The following is a 7,314-nucleotide window of genomic DNA, read 5'->3' as shown; positions in this document are numbered from 1 at the left end:
AGGGGCCCGTCGTCTGCCCGCGAGCAGAGCTTCCGGATGGCTGCGGCCCCTGCGCTCCATCCATGTGCTGAGTCAGGGTCTCCTCGAGGGCAGGAAGGGGGCCATGACCCCAGTCAAACCCCTCGCGTCCCTGATTCTAAAAGCGCGGCCCAGTCCGGCTGTGGAAACAGCTGAGCCCGCAGCAGAGAGGGGGCAGGGGTGAGGCGTGGCCCCGACCACTAGAGGGTGGACGCTCGAAGCTTTGTTTGGGAGATGATTCCGGAAGTCTGCGGGCCTCCGTCAAGCCTGTCGTGAGGTTTGTCCTGCAGAATGAAGGTCACGGACGTCTCACAGCGGAGACGTGTCCCACTGTGTGTGGCCTCCGTCAGCACCTCGGGTGTGGGGGGGTCGGGCTCGGGGAGAACCGCCTGCGCTGCCGGTGAAGGCTCGCACGTGCGTCCATCCGTCTGTCCGTCCGGTCAGGCCTTCCGTGGTGGCCATTCATTGGGAAGCACTCCGACACGTGGGAAGCACCCAGTGTGACTGCTCCGTGGGTGCCGGGGGAGCGAAGTGAGGCCGGCCTCCCTGACATTGGGACTCTCTCCATCCAGGGACGGAGGGCGGCCCGCGCAGCCGGGGACCACACGCTGTGACCGCGGCCCTGGAAGAGAGCAGCCCGGGAGGGTGTGAGCTCCGGGGAGGCCACGCCCTGCGGGCAGGGCCAAGGGAACGCCCTACTTCCAGACCCTTCCCTGCAGGACCCACATCTGCGCTCACGGGGTAGCACGTCTGCGAGGCGAACTTGGAGGACATGGCCCTCTCACTCGGCCGGCACCAGCCCCCTCCTGCCTCCTCCTTGCCCACGACACAGGTCAGGCCCGGCCGGCCTCTTGCCACCCCGGTCCCTGTGATCCAGCCCTCCTTAGCCACAAGGCCTGCCCCTGCGGGGCCTCACAGCCTCCTGTCTGCTCACACCTGTGGTCCTGCCTCCAGGTGTTAGGAAGCTTCCGGCAACCGGCGTTGGTTAGCACAGCTGGTTTCTGCAGCCGGTGCGCGCGTCCAGGCACGGGCACGAAATGGATGGCTCTGTTTCCGCAGTCGCGGCCCCAGCTGGGTTACGGTGAAGGGCTCTCCCCCTGGGTAGCAGCCGTCCTGGCGATGGCTCAACCTACTTCCAGAAAGTTCAGTCGCTTGCAATTAGGACTCGGCTCTGTTCAGTTGAGAATGCTGATCTCACATCTATTTAAAGCTCTTCTCCCCTCTTCCCAGAGAGCAGGTGAGAGGGGGAGGGCCACGGTTTGGGCTGGAGGCTGGAGGCTGGCTGGGGTGAGGGGCAGGCCGCAGTCCGCCTGACTCCCCGCACCCCCGCCGCACGGCCCCTGGAGTGCAGGCAGGTGCAGAGAGGCAGGACAGAGGTTCTCCCACAGCCACTACTGCAGGGGTCCCCTCGCCTGGCCGGCACTGCAGCCACCAGATGCAACCAGGTGGGACCATCGTCCACCCTCCCGGTGGCCACCGTGCCCCCTGGACTCCTGGCTGTGGCCCCCAGGGCACCCTCTCCCTCCGAGGGTCCCTCCTGACCCTGGTCACCTGGAAGTGTGGGAGTCTGAAGCAGAATCCCAAGGCTCCCGAACTCTGGTCTTCTCCCTTGGCTTCCCCGCCCTCCACCTCGGCCCTCTTGGGTGGGCGCCGGACCCTGCCCCAAACCTTGGTCCCCTCCCCCAGGACGGCTTCAGCTGCGCATTCACGTACCAAACCAGCTGCGGCTTGTGCCTGTGGCCTGGCTTCTCTCCCTTCAGCACCCTTGCCCCCCAGACGCTCTGTCCGGGGCCACCCAGATGCCCTCTGGACCAGGCTTACAGGACACGCATCTCCTTCTGTTCGTAGGCTCCATGCCCGGGCCTGACCTGCTGGGACACCAGGAGCTGACGTCCTCTGGAGCAGTGTGGACCGGCAACCCCAGGCCACGGCCCACGGCCCTCGCCGCCAGCCCCGTGGCAAGCGCACTTTGCTGCGGAAGCTCGAAATGGGGCAGGGGCGTGCCTAGAATTGGGGTGAGCGGTACTCGGTGCTCCGCTGGAGGCCGTTTCAAACCCGACGGGCGCTTGGCCTGCATCCGTGGGCTCTTCTGTGTCACAGAACCCTCCTTTGTTGAGTTGTAGCTCAGCCTCGGGGGCCCCGGAGCCCCGCACCCCTGCTTTTTAATTAGGGCTAAGTGCAACGTGTGAAGAGCGAGTGAATGTCACACCCGACGCTCGCTTAGTTTCACATTTGTCCTTTTAAAAAAACCTGTGGGTTTTGAACCCCAGGGGCAGGTGCATTGTGCCTGTGCCGACACGCGGGGAGCTCTGTGGGACGAGGGCACCGCTGGGGAGGTGGGATGACAGAAGCTGCGATGACACCTTCGATTCCTTGAAAATGAATGCCTACGTAAGAGGGATGTGCCAAGTTCTCAGAGGAGCACACGGCGGGCGGTCGGGGCCTGGGGTTGGGGGCGCGGGGCCCAAACTGGACGACGCGGCCAGCGGTGCAGGGGGCTTCCAGGGCTGCCGGGTCGTTCCCTTCTTCCTACTGGAAAAGGCGGCTCTCGTCCAGCCTGCGGTGCCGCACACCGGAAACGCCACCCCCTAGTCAGTGACTTAGCGGATGGACGTCCCAGGACGGCTAAGACCAGCGCTCCAGCGAGCACCTCGTTGTGTCACGGGTGTGGCCGGAGGGTTTCCTGATGGTGGCTTTGGGGGGAAGGAGCAGCGCGGAGGCAGCACCTGGCGAGGGCGGGTGGGGAGGGGAGCTCCTTGTGTAGAGGAAGGTAACTATTGTTTTAAATAATATTTTATTTATTTATTTGACAGAGAGAGAGAGAGAGAGTGAGCAGGAGGAAAAGGGAGCATGAGCAGAGGGGAGGGGCAGAGGGAGAGGGAGAAGCAGGCTTCCAGCTGAGCAGAGAGCCCAATGTGGGACTCGATCCCAGGACCCCGGGATCACGATCCTGTCGGGATCATTTGTCACGGCGGCAGGACTGGGTTTCCACAGCCTGGTAGGCCGGTCTCCTACTCTGCGTCTCCCCTCTAGAACTTGGCTCACCTGCAGCAACCGAGTGGCTGCGTTCCTGCTGCCGACCCCGGGCTGTCCCCCGGCAGCCGCTGCTCCCTGGCCTCCACGGCTCTGCCTACGGGACCGTCTTGCCTACGTGTCTCAGGGACCTCGCTGTCTGGGTCTGGCTCACGGTCCGTGGGTGATGCGTCCCCCGCTGGCCTCCCCCCACAGCCTCTCGAATGGGGCCTGTGCGTGTTACTGCTGACCACGGAGTGCTTCGATGCGCTCACTCGCCAAGGCCCCCGGCGGCCTCTCCAGCGACCGTGCTCGTCCTCCGAGTCGGGGGACGAAAGCGTGTGGCGAGTCTTCTTGTCCCACGGGATGGCCTTGAGAACAAGGCCACCATACTGAATTCCAGGCGGGTGCTGGGACGAGTTCTGGGGAGAGAATCGAGCAGAGGCCGCGCCCCGCCCCACGATGGGCCCGGCCGAGGCAGCGTCCCGCCGCCCGCTGTCTCCTGAGCCGCAAGACTCGAGCGTCTGCTGATGAAGGTGACGCGTCCGGGCTGCAGCTCCCAGTCGGTCTGTCTGTCTGGGCTATTTTCGGAGCGGTCTGTGATGGCTCTGCCTCTGCGCGCAGGCAGAGCTCCACAGATGACTCTGCCGCCCGACGGTGAGCCTCCTGACGTACCCAGAGACACTAATTGGATGCCAAGTGCTCTCTTTCCTGCTGCAGGAAATGTCAGTTTCTAATAATATTCAGTTATTAGGCCACATAAGTTCCTGCCTGGACAGTGCCAAGGCCTCATCGCTGGCCGTCCGGCCGCAGACACTCTCCACGCTCTGTCGTCCACGTCTGCACTTGGGGCAGCCACAGTGCGGGCCTCAGGGTCCCCCTGCTTGTGGCCCGGGAGCTGGGGTGGAGGACGGATCTGCACCGCTGATGTCACTCCCAGTCCCACTGCCACCGCGTGCAGCCCCTCCCACAGCTCCCCGCTCGGGATTCGCCCTTTGGGAGGAGGGAAAGATGCTACAGGGGCCGTGACGAGCGTTTCAGGAAAGTCCACGCGGCTGCTTGGTCCCTCTGGGGTCTTCGCCCTGACAGGGAAGGAGGAAGTCACCTTCTTGTCCGTGGTAATTGTCCCTGATCATAAGGGGAGCGCAGGCTCCCTGCATCCAAGGACACAGAAGAGAAGACGTGTGCCACGAGTCGCTCCCCCGAGCTCCTTCAGGGACCTTCGTGCGACTTCGATGGCAAACGGCCAGATGCTGGAGCCACAGCATGAGCAGGGCTGAGGCCGCAGACCACCCGTGAGAGAACCCGCAGGGCGGAGAGGCTCACCTGGAGCGAGGGGCCCAGGCACTCAGCCGATGACGAGGACCTGCTGCGACCCCCAGACCGGCTGCCGTGGAAGAGCCGTAGCTCACCCCGTTACCTTCTCCATAGAAGTCCCCCCCAGAAAACCGTGCAGGAGCTGGTCTCAGGACGTGCACGTAGCAATGGGTCTGAGTGGCACGGGGTGGCCTGTGGCGGCCCCACCGGACGCCGTCCGGGTCTCCCCCCTGCAGGGCTAGAGCACAGCGCCGAGGAGCGGCCGCTTTCTGGCTCAGCCCCTCTTTTCAGAGAGTTTCCTCGGCTGCAGACGGCCACCTCCCCCCGTGTCCCGTCTCCTCCCGGTGCAGCCTGTGTCTGGTGACTGGGTGACGTGGGGCTGGGAATCTGGTCCCTGTGCCCCAGTCTGGGACAACTCTGGAGGCATGTCTGAGCGGCAGAACTTCCCGCAGGACTGGCTGGACTCTCGTTGGACGTCCCGTCCAGCTCTTCCTTCCGCCCATCCTCCCCCCTCCCTCCCGCACACGGGACCTCACGCCTCCCTCCCAGCAAATCCCTGCCCGCAAACGTCCGTCTCGAGTCGGCCTCCCGGGAGCTCCACCTGCGACCCCGAGCTTCCGCAGGGGCACGGACGGCTTATACCTGAGCTTCTGTCCTTTTAAAGTCACTGTTATTTGGGGTCTCGGTTACCTGCAACTGAACGTTAATTCTGTCGCAGATACCGACGGGGAGCAGGCAGCGGGCGAGACGCCCTGGGTCAGGGAGCAGGCGGTGGGAGCTGCTGGTTCCCCTGTGGGATTCGTCGGCGCACGGGCGGCGCCGAGAGCCGTGGTGGTGCGCGCCCAGAGACGAGGAATGGACGGGGACCGGCGCAGGCAGGCCGGCATTTACAGAGAGGACGGGAGAAGGACACAGATGAGCAGACCCCGTCGGAGCTGCGGTTGAGGAGGGAAGCCGGGGTGCCCAGGGCCGCAAGCCAGGGGAGGAGGGGCATCCGGCAAGAGTGGTCCGGTGGGGCCCCAAGCCTTGTAAGAGGGCACCCAAGGCCCGCCATGGCCACGCCAGTCCCAGGCGCTCTGCTCCCGTCACACCAGCCCGCTTTTGCCCTCGAGCGCCCACCGCACTGCTCTCGGTCCCTTTGCCCAGCATCCCCTCGGTCAGGAACGCCTTTGCTGCTTCACCAGCTGACTTCTCACCACCGTGCTCGGCTTGGTGCTGGCTTCTCCAGGAAGCCCTCCCGGACTTCTCTTTCCCTGCCCCGCCCCCCAGGCAGTGCGCCGCGCTCCTCCTTTGAAACCTTCCACAGAGAATCCCGAGCCAGTGGCGGGAGCGGCACTCCCACGTCTGTGCCACACGGAGCGTAGGAAACCCACGAGGTGTCCTGCAGACATTTAGGGAGGAAGCCGTCGTCCCGGAAGCTCCTGTGGTTAGTTAAATCTCCACGTAGTTAGGAATCCCGCAATACATCCCTTTATCAGGCTGTCTCCGGTATTTCTCCATTTCACTTAAAATGCGAAGCTCAGAGAAGTTCTTTGCAAGCCACGAGCTCTCTGACACTCGGGGATGCCACTGGGTGAGAACCAGGGCACGGCCACTGTGGGTCCCTCCGGGCCGCTCACCCCGCCTGCTTCCAAGCTGCCTCCTGCGCTGTCCCGAGACCCGCCCGCCCGTCCCGCTGCCGTCAGGAGCGCTTCCCTTTGCTTGTCCTCCTGCCCCCACCTACACCTTCGAAACCTCTCCTTGGGAACCGCAGATCTGCCTCCCACGGCACGCAGGTCTGTGCTAACCTTAATTTGGAAATAATCACTACAAATTGGATTTCTATTCGGGACCTCCCACGCGTCTCTCTCAGCTGCTGCACGTTAACAAATACCAAAATATTCCTGTAAAAATATTTCTCCCTCCGAGAACATTGTTCCTTGTTCCAGCTTCCTCTGGTGCCATCTGATCTGAGCTGACTGTTGACTTAATTATACTTTTACGGAGACCTGCCGCGTCCCTGTCACACGCGCCGTGAGAGGAACCGGAGCCGGGGTGGGGAGGGAGGCAGGTGCGCGAGGTGCCGCAGAGAAGAGCCTGCTTCTCCAGCGTCATAATGAGACACAGAGAGCGAGGTCGCACCAGCCAAGGACAGGGTCGTCATGCTCGAGGAAAGGAAGGCTGGCGACCTCCAGCCACACACGTGAAAGGTGTTGCTGGAGATGGAAGTTTCTGGAATTCAAAGCCGGGGCTCTCTCCACCGCCGAGAGGCAGCATGTCTGCCACACGTCTCACTCTGACACGTCTATTTGGAGGGAACAGATGGGGACCGGTGGGTGGGAAGCCCGGAGAAGGGTGTGGAATGTACCTTCCAGATCAGGGCTTCCAAGCGGGGGAGACGTTGTCCTGCGGCAGACAGACGCATGGCAGGGTCTGGAGCCATTTGGGTTGTGGCAGCCGGATGGTGGGGGGAGGTGGAGGGGGGCTGCTGCTGGCATCCAGAGGGGAGAGGCTGGGGGTGCACGGGACACCCTGCGGTGCCCGGGACGGCCCCAACAAAGGATTGCCTGGGCTTGAGGTCCTGCTGCAGACAGAGAGGCTCTGACCTTCCTCCCGCAGGTAACCTGCTCCCTGGGAGCGGAGGAGCCATTCTGTTATCCTCTCGCCACACCCTCCGTGTCTAACTGGTTCTCTGAACAGCGTATACCAGCTCCGTAAAAAACCAGCGATATGCTCCTTACAGAAAAAGCCTCATCTCCAAACGGCCGGTGAATTCAGGGCACTAAATGCAAACACAAAACCAGAAGTTGCGTATTAATACTGAGAAATGTTTAATTCAAGGCAAAAAGAGAAAGACCAAAATGGGGCACTTAACAAAGATCAAATGTACAACTGCCCATGAACGCAGAACTCCTCCAAATCCGTAACGACGAAGTAAAATAACATCAACATAAAGTTCTTTTAAACCTGCGGCAAGGGGGCCGGGGA

This window comes from Mustela nivalis, assembly GCF_964662115.1.
Source record: "Mustela nivalis genome assembly, chromosome: 6".
Classification (NCBI taxonomy): domain Eukaryota; kingdom Metazoa; phylum Chordata; class Mammalia; order Carnivora; family Mustelidae; genus Mustela; species Mustela nivalis.
The sequence above is the reverse complement of the archived record's forward strand: the minus strand, read 5'-3'. Positions refer to the sequence as shown.